General features: G+C 43.8%; 1 protein-coding gene across 2 annotated transcripts in view; it reads right to left on the bottom strand.

Annotated features, from left to right (window-relative positions):
- Window positions 1–5,975, bottom strand: part of nfyc (nuclear transcription factor Y, gamma) — a 93,998-nt gene extending 88,023 nt beyond the window's left edge. Inside the window, exon 1 of one of the 2 annotated variants that reach the window (XM_043717961.2) lies at window positions 5,888–5,975. The gene's annotated coding sequence lies outside the window, so the exon portion shown is untranslated. The remainder of the gene's footprint in view (window positions 1–5,887) is intronic. The other variant, XM_043717958.2, reaches the window with a different exon arrangement.
- Between the last annotated feature and the right edge of the window lie 7,709 nt (window positions 5,976–13,684).

The following is a 13,684-nucleotide window of genomic DNA, read 5'->3' as shown; positions in this document are numbered from 1 at the left end:
CGAGGGAGAGAATAGGGCCCCTCAAAGATCAGCAAGGCAACCTTTCTGTGAAGCCGCACGAGATGGGGGAGATACTACTAGGGAAGTGATTGCTGGGCCTCTTGCTGAGATATTTGTATCATCTATAGTCACAGGTGAGGTGCTGGAAGACTGGAGGTTGGTTAACGTGGTATTACTATTTAAGAAAGGTGGTAAGGACCAGCCAGAGAACTGTGGACTGCTGAGCCTGATGTCAGTGGTGTGCAAGTTATTGGAGGGAATCCTGAGGGACAGGATTTGCACGTATTCGGAAAGGCAAGGACTGATTCGGGATTGTCAACATGGCTTTGTGCGTGGAAAATCACGTCTCACAAACTTGATTGAGTTTTTTTGAAGATGTAACAAAGAAGATTGATGAGGGCAGAGCAGTAGATGTGATCTATATGGACTTCAGTATGGCTTTTGACAAAGTTCCCCATGGGAGACTGGTTAGCAAGGTTATATCTCATGGAATACAGGGAGAACTAGCCATTTGGATACAGAACTGGCTCAAAGGTAGAAGACAGAGGGTGGTGGTGGAGGGTTGCTTTTCAGACTGGAGGCCTGTGACCAGTGGAGTGCCACAAGAATCGGTGCTGGGTCCACTACTTTATATAAATGATTTGGTTGTGAGCATAAGAGGTACAGTTAGTAAGTTTGCAGATGACACCAAAATTGAAGGTATAGTGGATAGCAAAGAAGGTTACCTCAGATTACAACGGGATCTTGATCAGATGGGCCAATGGGCTAAGGAGTGGCAGATGGAGTGTAATTTAGGTAAATGCGAGGTACTTCATTTTGGGAAAGCAAATCTTAGCAGGACTTATACACTTAATGGTTAGGTCCGAGGGAGTGTTGCTGAACAAAGAGACCTTGGAGTACAGGTTCATAGCTCCTTGAAAGCAGAGTCGCAGGTAGGTAGAATGGTGAAGAAGGCGTTTGGTATGCTTTCCTTTATTGGTCAGAGTATTGAATAAAGGAGTTTGGGAGGTCATGTTGGAGCTGTACAGGACATTGATTAGGCCACTTTTGGAAATATTGTAAATAATCTGGTCTCCTTCTTGTCAGAAGGATGTTGTGAAACTTGAAAGAGTTCAGAAAAGATTTACAAGGATGTTGCCAGGGTTGGAGGGTTTGAGCTATAGGGAGAGGTTGAACAGGCTGGGGCTGTTTTCCCTGCAGCGTCAGATGTTGAGGGGTGACCTTATAGAGGTTTACAAAATTATGAGGGGCATGGATAGGATAAATAGACAAAGTCTTTTCCCTGGGGTCGGTGAGTCCAGAACCAGAGGGCACAGGTTTAGGGCGAGAGGGGAAAGATATAAAAGAGACCCAAGGGGCAACGTTTTCACACAGAGGGTGGTACATATATAGAATGAGCTGCCAGAGGAAGTAGTGGAGGCTGGTACAATCACGACATTTAAAAGGCATTTGAATGGGTATATGAATAGGAAGGGTTTGGAGGGATATGGGCCAGGTGCTGGCAGGTGGGACTAGGTTGGGTTGGGATGTCTGGTCGGCATGGATGTGTTGGACCGAAAGGTCTGTTTCCATGCTGTACATCTCTATGACACATGGGATGATAATGCAAAGTTATCAGAAAACTGTGAAACAAAGTCAGAAACTGCTGGAAAAACGCAAGAGGTCTGGCAGCATTTGAACTGAAGAAGGATCACTGGATCTGAAATCTTCACTCTGCTTTGTTTACATGCTGCCAGACCTGAAATTTTCTAGCAATTTATGATTTTGTTTCTAATTTCTAGCATTCGCAATTCATTGGGTTCTTTTTAACCATTAACTGTGCCTGTGACAGTACCCGAACCAATCACCGTCCATAGCATTGGTAATAATGGATGCACAAAGAGTACATGCAGTAGACTGACAACAAAGTTGCAGGTTTGGTTCACATGGGAATTTGATGCTGAGAAGGAAAGCATTTGGTAGCTGACACCTTTGTTTCCAAGTTCAGACAGTGTAACATTCTATCACTTCAGCCGTGTGTGAATTAATAACTAATTGATTAGTTAATGATCTGTCTAAGTTTTGAATACAGATAACAATCCAGCCCTCTGCAGTGAAGACACGTGTCAACATACAAGTATTTCCACGTATTGACTATCCTCCAAGAAGAAATTCTTCCTCTTCTCTACTTTAAAAGGGCAACCCCTCATTCTGAGATTATGCTTAGTCGCCCTAGACGCTCCCAGAATGAGAAACAACCTTTCCACAGTTAAGCTGTCGAGTCCGCAAGGGAAGAGGATCAGCCCAACTTTAACTTTGAGAATGAGAAGGATGAATGAGTGGACAAATTATGGTACAGAATGCCATTCAATCAGGCATTAGGGAAAAGGAACGTGGTAGTGTTAAGAGACAGTGTGATCAGGGAGTGTGTAGTTCTCTAAAGCGTGAATTATACATAGAATCAGGAATAATGTGCTAAGATAATTTAAAATGTTAATGCCCAAATCAATGTTACCCGAGCAACATGTCAATTCACATTAGCACAGGTTGAGCAAAGTATTAAAGGTGCAGCTCAAAGAGAGGTGTGAGAAGAAGGGGGTTTCAATGTATTAGGTGCCAACATCAGTATTCATGGACAGACAAGCTATTCAGCTGGGATGGGCACTACTTAAACTAAGATGATACCAGTGTTCTGGCCAGTCACAGAATTAGAACTGTAGATTGGGTTTTATACCAACAATAGAGGGGAGAGGGAGCAGAGTGTTGGGAGAATCTGAAAAACAAGAGATATTGCAGTGATGTGATAAAGACAAAGTGAGGATGAGTGAGAACAGAGATGAACATAACTTGTACATCTGTGAATAAGGTAATTGCAGGGAATAGAAGTTAAAAAAAATATCAGAGGTTGTTTCTCTAAATGCATGAAACATCAGCAATATGATAGATGAACTATAAGCACAAATAGAGGGAGAGATTATTTAATCAACAATTCAGAGATATGGTTGCAAGGTGTTTAATGCTGGGACGTAAGCATTCCAGGGTACACAGTATTTTGGAGTTAGCCAGAATAGCGGCAGGGATGGGTAGCATTGAAAATAAAGGATGACACAAGTACACTAGTGGAAAGTATCTTGTTCGAGAAAATCATCAAATAGAATCGGTGTGGGTGGAAATCAATGTCAGAAAACACTGATGGCATATTGTTTAGACCCCTGCATCAGTAGGACAGAGCATTAAATGAGAAATTATTGGTGTTGTATTAACTGTGGGGGACTTTATCTCCATATGGGTGACAATAACTAAATTGGCAAAAGTGGTCTAGAATCGTATGGTCTTATGACAAGATGCATTTGTAGAATATTTTTAAGACAGTTTGCTGGACCAATAGACTATGTTACTAACCAGGTTCAAAGCTAAATTATATTTGGTAATGTGGCAGGGTTAATTAATATTTTTTTTTGAGGAATGTGGATGGACATCACTGTCTGGCCAGCATTTTATCATCCACCCCTAGTTGCCAAAGAGAAAGTAGTGACGAGCTGCTTCCTTGAAACACTGTAGACTGCATGCTGTAGGTTGATCCACAATGTCCTTAGGGAAGGAATTCCAGGATTTTGAGCCAGTAACAATGAAAGAATGGTGATATATTTGCAAATCAGGATGGTGAGAGTGTGGTGCTGGAAAAGCACAGCAGGTCAGGTAGCATCCAAGGAGCAGGAGAATCAACATTTCAGGCATAACCCCCTCATAAAAAAAAATTTCTTTCTGACAAAGGGCTTATGCCCGAAACGTCGATTCTCCTGCTCCTCAGATGCTGCCTGATCTGCTGTTCTTTTCCAGCACCACACTCTCGACTTTGATCTCCAGCATCTGCAGTCCTCGCTTTCTCCAAATCAGGATAGTGAGTGGCTTGGAAAGGATTTTATAGATGGTGTTGTTCCTATGAATCTGCTGCCCTTGTCCTTCGAGATGAAAGTGCTCATGGGTTTGGAAGATGCTGTCTATGGATCTTTGGTGAACCTCTGCAGTGCATCTTATGTATAGTACACGCTGCAGCGTCAGTGGTGGAGGGAGCAGATCCTTGTGGATATGGTGCCAATCAGATGGGCTGCTTTGTCCTGGATGGTGTCAAGCTTCTTGAATGCTGTTGGAATTGTACCCAACAGGGAAAGTGGGGAATACAATATCACAATCCTGACCTGTGCCTTGTAGATGGTGGACAGGCTTCGGGGAATCAGGAGAGTTACTCACCTCAATATTCCTAGCCACTGACCTGCTGTTTTATCAACTATGTTTATATGACGAGTTCAACCGAGTTTCTGCCCAGTGGTAACCCTAAAGATATTGGTAGTAGAGGATTCAGTGATGGTAACACTATGGAATGTCAAGGAGCAGTGATTAGATTGTCTCTTATTGGAGATGGTCATTGCCACACAAATGTGTGGGGCAAATCTGACTTACCAATGTCAACCCAAGCCAGATCTTGCACTGGAGGGCTGCTTCAGTATCAGAGTGGTAAATGGTGCTGAACACTGTGCAAATCATCAGCAAACATTCCCATTTCTGACTTCTGAGGGAGGGAATAAAACATGCTGTTGGCATCATTCTTCAAATTCAAAAATCACACGACACTAGGTCAGAGTCCAGCATGTTTATTTGAAACTGCAAACTTTCAGAGCTCCCAGTCTTTCCTCAGGTAGCTCCAAAAGCTTGTGGTTTTAAATAAACCTGTTGGACTATAATCTGGTGTCATGTAAGTTTTGACTTTGTCCACACCAGTCCAACACTGGCACCTCCAAATCATCACACTTCAAAGTCACCAACCAGTCAGCCAACTGAGCTAACCAACTCCCTTTTCAGCCATTGCAGTTCATTTCCAGGGTTACGATAAAATCCCACCTTCTCAATCTCATTCCTTGCCTAAGGCACGGTGCTCTTTACTTTAAACTCACCACTAGTTTTCTTTTTCTCCAATGAGAGAGAGCATCCCTAAGGTCCTCTGGGACTATAGTAACTTATTTCTACTGAATGATCCATTGGGAAATAGTGATTCACAGTGGCTACAAAGGCAGGTCAGAGACTGGGAATACTGAGGAAAGTAACTCACCTCCTGACTTCCCTACTTCTATCTTAAGAGATATGGTGAGGAAATACAAACTTGGATTTGATTCCCAAGATCAACCATGATCATATTGAATGATAAAACAGGATAGGCAAGTCATCTGGTGACACATGTCCTTTTCCCATTTACGTTCTTCTGAAGTAGCCATGGGTGACAATGAGCAGCTGAGAAACAGTACACCATCAGTTACACTGGAGAACTGTCCCACTCTGGCATGGTGCACCAGGAGGGCTGATGTACACCGCATGCCAAGTCCAGGACATGCAGTGAGCTTCCCCCTGTATCCTAAGTCATTTGGTAAGCCCTCTGGCCTAATGCATCCTGCGATCCAATAATCCAGGAACCAGCGCAAGAGCATACAATGAACCAAGACCTTCTCTCTCTCACACACACCCTGGATATGTGGTGTCAATCAAAGTGTGTATTGATGTTGGGGGGGGGGGGGGGGGCCCTCACTCAATCCACAACCTGCCGCCTGCCTGTCGGCTGTGTGAAGAGGCCCGTTTCCCTACCACTTCAGAGCCCCTGGATAGCAGGCGGGCTGGCCTCTCAGGGCTCACACCTGAGGCCCAGGCCTCGGGCCCGGGCCCGCGAACCAATAGCGGCCGAAACCCTCAGACCAATCAAACCTCTGACCCGTGTCCACCAATGAGAGCAGCGGCACACCGAGGCGGTGAAAAGATGGCGCCCGAGCAACGGCGGTACGCAGCCTTCCCCCCCCGCCGCTCCGCCTCGCCTCGCACCCCCTTCTCCGTGCCGCGCCCCCGACACAGACCCTGCACTCACCCGGCAGCACGCGGAGTGCCGCCCTGTCCCAGCTCCTGCCTGCCCGCTTCGCTCGCCTCCTTGTCCCCTCGCTGCCCCACCCCTCCCCCCTCGCGCGGAAACAAGATGGCTCCCGCGTTGCTTCAAGGAGACGGACGAACAGACAGAGACATCTCGCGATAGCTCGGCGCCAACACCCGCTTCTTAAAGGGCCCGACGCCGAATTTCTGTAGGCCAACATTAACGTCTCTTAAGGGGAGTATTGGCCACAGCACAGTTTTGGTGATGGCTGATTGCAGAAGGGAGATACTCAGGTCATTGTTTAAAATTGTACCAGTTAACTTGATTACTGTCCGAATATTTTTTGCGCAAAAGTTTTACTTCACATTTCCCTGAGTGAAATTTAATCCATCTGTGTCCTGCTGCAGTCTGCTACTGTCACTCCCACTGTTTATCACCTTCCTAAACATTGTTCTCTGAAATATAGAACTGTACAGATTGCACAGGAACAGGACCTTCGGCCCACCATATCTGTGCCATTGTAAACAATAGCCTAGATCAGAGTGGTGCTGGAAGGGCACAGCAGGTCAGGCAGCATCCGAGGAGCAGGAGCATCGACGTTTCAGGCAAAAGCCCTTCATCACCTGCTGTGCTTTTCCAGCACCTCTCTAATCTAACCTCTGATTTCCAGCATCTGCAGACCTCACTTCTGCCTCATTGTGAACAATGCTGCAGCCAGAGTATGTAAATGAAGTGGATCAATAGTCGTAGTGCTAACTTTTGGGAAACACCAGTGTGTACTTGCCTTCATGGAATTGTAGAATTGTTGCAGCAGAGAACAAGGCAATAAAGACTGTTAGGAATTAATGACAATCTCAGGGGTTGGGCTGCATTGTCAACCATGATAACAGCATTTTGATTTAATTTTGATAAGGTCCTGTGCAGTTCTGTTGACAGTTTTATTTTTGTTCTTTTTGTTACAGTGTCCCATCTGGTGCTATCTAATTTTTAACATTTTTTTAAAATGCAGAAAGAGGCCATTTAGCAGCCTGGCTTATCTGTACTTACTTTTGGAATGATTGATTTGTCTAACACCACTCATATGCCCTTTCCTTATGGCACTGGTCATTCTTTGTTCTCAGATACTGATATAATTGTCAAAGTCTAAGAGGAATAGTTCTCACTTCAAAGGAGACGCCTTTCAGTCAGTGATCTGGCACAGCCTCTGATATCAGTCTAAGGACTTCTGCATTGTCAGTCAGCTCCTTGAGGTAGCACAGTCAGGGAGTCCATAGTTTTATAGTTTAAGGAGTGGGCCACAGTCAGGGAGTTACACAAAGACCAGTCAGAAGTCTGGTCAGCCAATGGTTGGCTGCCCATTCAAATTGATGAAGGGGTAGGCCCAAAGTCACTCCTGGGGGTCTGTCCACAAAAGTCTAATTCAGGTTACCAGGGACTTACTGCTATGGAAAGAAAATTGGGGAATTAGAAGCAATATGATGGGGATACAGAGGAAATAATTGTGAAGAGGAGCAACTCAGCGTACAACAGGGGAAATAATAGAGTATGAAAGGAAAGAAGTAGGGGTGGTTTTCATTTACAATCAGCAACACCCTCGCTTCAATGGGGCCAGTGCAATACCGTACCTGGCATGTTGATTTAGTATGCTTGGAGCTCAGGCAGTAAAGTGGGCAGATAACAGCTAGATAGACAGTTGGGTGGGAATGTGAAGACATTCCAACAGCGTTAGTGAGGAGGACTACCAAGAAGGGAATGTGTACAGTTGGGATTCACCAAATGTAAGAGGCCAAGCTTGTAACTCGGGCATGGAGCACAACTGCTATCCCCTTCCATCGAGCTACAAATAACAAAAGCGCAATGGTGCTGAAAATGGCTGCCACAACACCTGAGTGTGTGGGGTAAATTTCATTCTCTGAATGTGGGGGCGTCAAGTTTGAATGTGAGGCCTTTCAAAGGGTGACAGTACATCCACATGGTGTACCTTAGACATTAATCCACTGTGTCAATACAGTTCCTGGTCCAAAGCTCTCTTGACCACATTAGACAACATCAGCAATCAATCTGACTAATGTACAACAATGTACAGTATTATAGACTGGAAAGAATGATCCTAGTTGCCAAGGTAGCACTTACCTTGCAACTTCCCATAGCCTGCACAAGATGCAGGATCTGTTGTTTAACTGTTGGACCATAAAACCAAGTTAATGCTCGAGATGATGTCTCTGTACCTTAAATCCTGTAATTACTGCTTAAATCTTACAGTTGCTGCTAAATGAATATTCACTCACAAAGCTGATGATGAGATAAAGATATATTTTCAAAAGCGAGAAGGTAATTATAATAAAGTGTCATCCATGCCACCTGTGTGCCTTCAAAAGATCTTCTTTATTTCCCTTACACTGCATCCAAGTGCAGTCCCAGATTCTATTTGTCCTGCCACCTCAAGGGATCTGTGGATATGCACAGCAAGGCCTCTCAATTTTCTATTACCTCATGTAGAAATATCCCATGTATTCTATTGCTTTGTCTGACATCCACAAATGTAAAGTGTTGCATTTTTCTGCATTGAATTCCATTTGCCACTTTTCCACGCACTCAACCGAGCCATTGATATCTTTCTGCAGTCAGCAGCCATCCTCTTCACTACCTGGCTAATTTTGTTGTTGTTTGCAAATTTCCAAATTATGTCTCCCATGTTTAAATCTAAGTTGTTAATATATGCCTCAATAGTAATGGATCCAATAATGAGTTCTGTGGAATGCTACTGGAAACTGCTTTCCATTTGCAAAAACATCTGTCTTAGAGATATACAGACCCTTTAGCCCATCAAGTCTGCGCCAGTGAAAAATCACCATCTAACTATTCCAATTCCATTTTCCAATGGTTGGCCATAGCCTTGTGTATCCCGTATGAACAAATGCACTTCTAAATACTTTTTAAATGTTATGAGGCTTACCACACTTACAGGCAGTGAGTTCCAGATTTCCACTACCCCTGGTGAAAAAGCCTTTCTTCGTATCTCCTCCAAACCTTCAACCCCTTACCTGGGCATTGATCCCTCCATTATGGGGAAAAGTTCCTTCCTGCCTACCCTATCTTTGTTGCTCATAATTTTATAATCTCAGTCATGTCTCCTCTCAATCTCCTCTGCTTGAAAGAAAATAACCCCAGTCTGTCCAATCTCTCTTCATAACTAAAGCTCTTCAGCCCAGACAAAATCCTGTTAAATCATCTCTTCATCCTTTCCAGTGCAATCACATCCGTCTATAATGTAGATTCCAGAATTGCACACAACATTCCAGTTATGACCTAATCAATGCTGTGGTTCTGTTCGCCGAGCTGGAAGTTTTTGTTGCAAATGTTTCGTCCCCTGTCTAGGTGACATCCTCAGTGCTTGGGAGCCACCTGTGAAGCGCTTCTGTGGTGTTTCCTCCGGCATTTATAGTGGCCTGTCCCTGCCGCTTCCGGTTGTCAGTTTCAGCTGTCCGCTGTAGTGGCCGGTATATTGGGTCCAGGTCGATGTGTTTGTTGATGGAGTTTGTGGATGAGTGCCATGCTTCTAGGAATTCCCTGGCTGTTCTTTGTTTGGCTTGCCCTATAATGGTAGTGTTGTCCCAGTCGAATTCATGTTGCTTGTCGTCTGCGTGTGTGGCTACTAGGGATAGCTGGCCGTGTCATTTCGTGGCTAGTTGATGTTCGTGGATGCGGATCGTTAGCTGTCTTCCTGTTTGTCCTATATAGTGTTTTGTGCAGTCCTTACACAAAGTTGCATCAAGACACTATTCAAAAGGGCCACAACACACTGCAGCACACCAGAACTGCAAAAAGAGGAAGAGGAACACCTATACAAGGTATTCGCCAAAAACGGATATCCTCGCAATTTCATCAACAGATGCCTAAGGGAAAGACAACGGAACGAGGACATGCCGCAACCTAAAGGACTAGTCACACTACCATACATCAAGAACATCTCTGAACTGACAGCCAGACTACTGCGACCACTAGAACTTATAACAGCACACAAACCAACAGCCACTCTCAGACAACAACTCACCAGAACGAAGGACCCGATACCCAGCATGAGCAAAACTAATGTAGTGTACAAAATCCCATGCAAGGACTGCACAAAACACTATATAGGACAAACAGGAAGACAGCTAACGATCCGCATCCACGAACATCAACTAGCCACGAAACGACACGACCAGCTATCCTTAGTAGCCACACACGCAGACGACAAGCAACATGAATTCGACTGGGACAACACTACCATTATAGGGCAAGCCAAACAAAGAACAGCCAGGGAATTCCTAGAAGCATGGCACTCATCCAAAAACTCCATCAACAAACACATCGACCTGGACCCAATATACCGGCCACTACAGCGGACAGCTGAAACTGACAACCGGAAGCGGCAGGGACAGGCCACTATAAATGCCGGAGGAAACACCACAGAAGCACTTCACAGGAGGCTCCCAAGCACTGAGGATGTCACCTAGACAGGGGACGAAACGTTTGCAACAAAAACTTCCAGCTCGGCGAACAGAACCACAGCAACGAGCACGCGAGCTACAAATCTTCTCACAAACTTTGAACACCTAATCAATGTTTAGTTTGGTCTGTTGACCAAAACCCTTTGTTTCCTGTCCTTTAGTCAATTTTGGACCCAACTCACCACATTCCTTTTATCCCATGGATGCTAATTTTTCAGACCAGTCTGCCATCTGGGCCTTGTCAAATACTAAAATCTATGTAGATTCATCAACCGCACTACCTTCATCAGTTCTTCTTGTTAATTCCTCAAATAAATTAACTTTGTTAATTCCTCAAAAAAATCCTCAATGAAAAGTCACAACCTTCCTGGTACTGACCATCCATGATTAACCCATGCCTTTCTCAGTAACAGTTCATGCTAAGTCTCAATATTGATTAAGGTACTTGTTCCACCACCAATTTAGACTGACCAGTATATAATCATTTTGTGTGTCCACACCCTCTTTTTGAACACTAATCATAGACCTCTGTGAGACATTTTAATCTAGGTGGTTTCATTAACCCACTCACAAGTGCTTTCTGTCTAGTCATTCATAACTCCTTTACTAACCAACTCACAAGCGAACACCGCCTTTCTGTTTCATTCATTCATTATTCCCTACTCGAACACAGTTTCATTCATTCATTCATAAAACCGCAGTTCTGTAGTATATTTTACTATCATAAGATAAAGCAAATTTAAAACAACCCTTTCTAATCAAGATTTGGAGGTACTGGTGTTGGACAGGGATGTACAAAGTTAAAAATCACACAACACCAGGTTATAGTCCAACAAGTTTATTTGGAAGCGCTAGCTTTCGGAGCATTGCTCCTTCATCAGGCCTCCTGATGAAGGAGCAGCGCTCTGAAAGCTAGTACTGTACTTCCAAATAAACTTGTTGGACTATAACCTGGTGTTGTGTGATTTTTAACTTTCTAATCAAAGCAACCCTTTCAAACCCATCACTGCATTTTTCACACCTTGCGACAAGCAGTGTTTACCTTTGAGTAAGTGTAACGCACAGAACAATACTATCCCTGCCATCATGTCTCCATGAAACATTATAATATTAATCAGCCCTTATCAGTCATCTCCTGGATCTGAATAGATTACAGAACACCAAACAGTTTCCCCAATTAGTATGTACACCATAAAGATGTACACCATGGAAACAGACCCTTCAGTCCAACCCGTCCATGCCAACCAGATATCCCAACCCAATCTAGTCCCATCTGCCAGTACCTGGCCTATATCCCTCCAAACCCTTCCTATTCATATACCCATTCAAATGCCTCTTAAATATTGCAATGTACCAGCCTCCACCACTACCTCTGGCAGCTCAATCCATACACATACCACCCTCTGTGTGAAAACGTTGCCCCATAGGTCTCTTTTATATCTTTCCCCCTCACCCTAAAACTATGCCCTCTAGTTCTGGACTCCCCTACCCCAGGGAAAAGACGTTGTCTATTTACCCTCTCCATGCCCCTCATAATTTTATAAACCTCTATAAGGTCACCCCTCAGCCTCCGACGCTCCAGGGAAAACAGCCCCAGCCTGTTCAGCCTCTCCCTATAGCTCAAATCCGCCAACCCTGGCAATATTCTTGTAGATCTTTTCTGAACCCTTTCAAGTTTCACAACATCTTTCCAATAGGAAGGAGATCAGAATTGCACGCAATATTCCAACAGTGGCCTAACCATGTCCTGTACAGCCGTAACAAGACCTCGCAACTCCTGTACTCAATACTCTGACCAATAAAGGAAAGTATACCAAACATCTTCTTCACTATCCTATCTACCTGTGACTCCACTTTCAAGGAGCTATGAACCTGCACTCCAAGGTCTCTTTGTTCATCAACACTCCCTAGGACCGTACCATTAAGTGTATAAGTCCTGCTAAGATTTGCTTTCCCAAAATGCAGCACCTCGCATTTATCTGAATTAAACTCCATCTGCCACTTCTCAGCCCATTGGCCCATCTGGTCAAGATCCTGTTGTAATCTGAGGTAACCCTCTTCACTGTCCACTGCACCTCCAATTTTGGTGTCATCTGCAAACTTTAACTGTACCTCTTATGCTCGCATCCATATCATTTATGTAAATGACGAAAAGTAGAGGGCCCAGCACCGATACTTGTGGCACTCCACTGGTCACAGGTCTCCAGTCTGAATACCTTTTAACTGGGTCATTATCCCTTTAAGAAACTAACTGACAAAACAGCTCTTCCATGAAATTGCATGAATGAATGAAACTCACACAGTAAACAAATCTCACAACCCAGCTGCAAATTCTTTATTCTTTTATTAAGTACAGGTACAATTTCTAATTTATTTAGAGCATATAGGCCCAGTATTTTTACTAATACTTACTAACTTAAAAGACAAAAGGACTAAAACCTCTTATTATGTAAGCAGACAGGACAGACACTGTTAATTCCATCAGAAGTGGCAGTCAGCACTTAGCACATGTTTTAACCAATCTCCTGTCTCCCAGGACAGAAGCCCCTCAAACCTTTGTGTACTAGAGATAAAACAGTGTAACACCATAGTAAATGGAATTTTAATATATGTAAGAACTGTGTATAAGAAGGCTAGTGTTAGAACTGTATTTCGGATTCTATTGCTTCCTTGAACTTGTGCTATTTGTAGTTGCATAAAGAGAATATTTTCACCACTCACTGATTTCAATCATTACTTGAACACGATCCCACACCTCAAATCTGATTATATCTTGCTTTTATTTTTGTATTGATGAATAAAATGATAAAGTAGGGGCTTTATTCACCCTGTAATCATTATGTAAGTGTTAAAGAGTGCATTCAAAGTATTACACAAGTTATAGAGTCATACAGCATGGAAACAGACCTTGGTCAAACTGACTCACACTGACAAGACATCCCAATCAGACTTAGTCCCATTTGCCAGCATTTGGCCCATATCCCGCTAAACACTTCCTATTCATATACCTATCCACATGTCTTTTAAATGGTGTAATTGTATCTACCTCTGCCACTTCCTCTGGTACCTTTGTTCCGTACAGGCACCACCCTGTGCGTGAAAAGGTCATCCCTTGGGTCATAGAGTCATAGAGTCATAAAGATGTACAGCATGGAAACAGGCCCTTTGGTCCAACTCGTCCATGCCGAACAGATATCCCAACCCAATCTAGATCCACCTGCCAGCACTTGGCCCATATCTCTCTAAACCCTTCCTATTCACATATCCATCCATGTGCCTTTTAAATGCTTAATTGTACCACTTT

Source organism: Chiloscyllium plagiosum, unplaced genomic scaffold (genome assembly GCF_037043375.1).
Source record: "Chiloscyllium plagiosum isolate Xiang-an unplaced genomic scaffold, Cpla_swu_hap1 HiC_scaffold_30, whole genome shotgun sequence".
Classification (NCBI taxonomy): Eukaryota; Metazoa; Chordata; class Chondrichthyes; order Orectolobiformes; family Hemiscylliidae; genus Chiloscyllium; species Chiloscyllium plagiosum.
The sequence above is the reverse complement of the archived record's forward strand: the minus strand, read 5'-3'. Positions and strand labels throughout refer to the sequence as shown.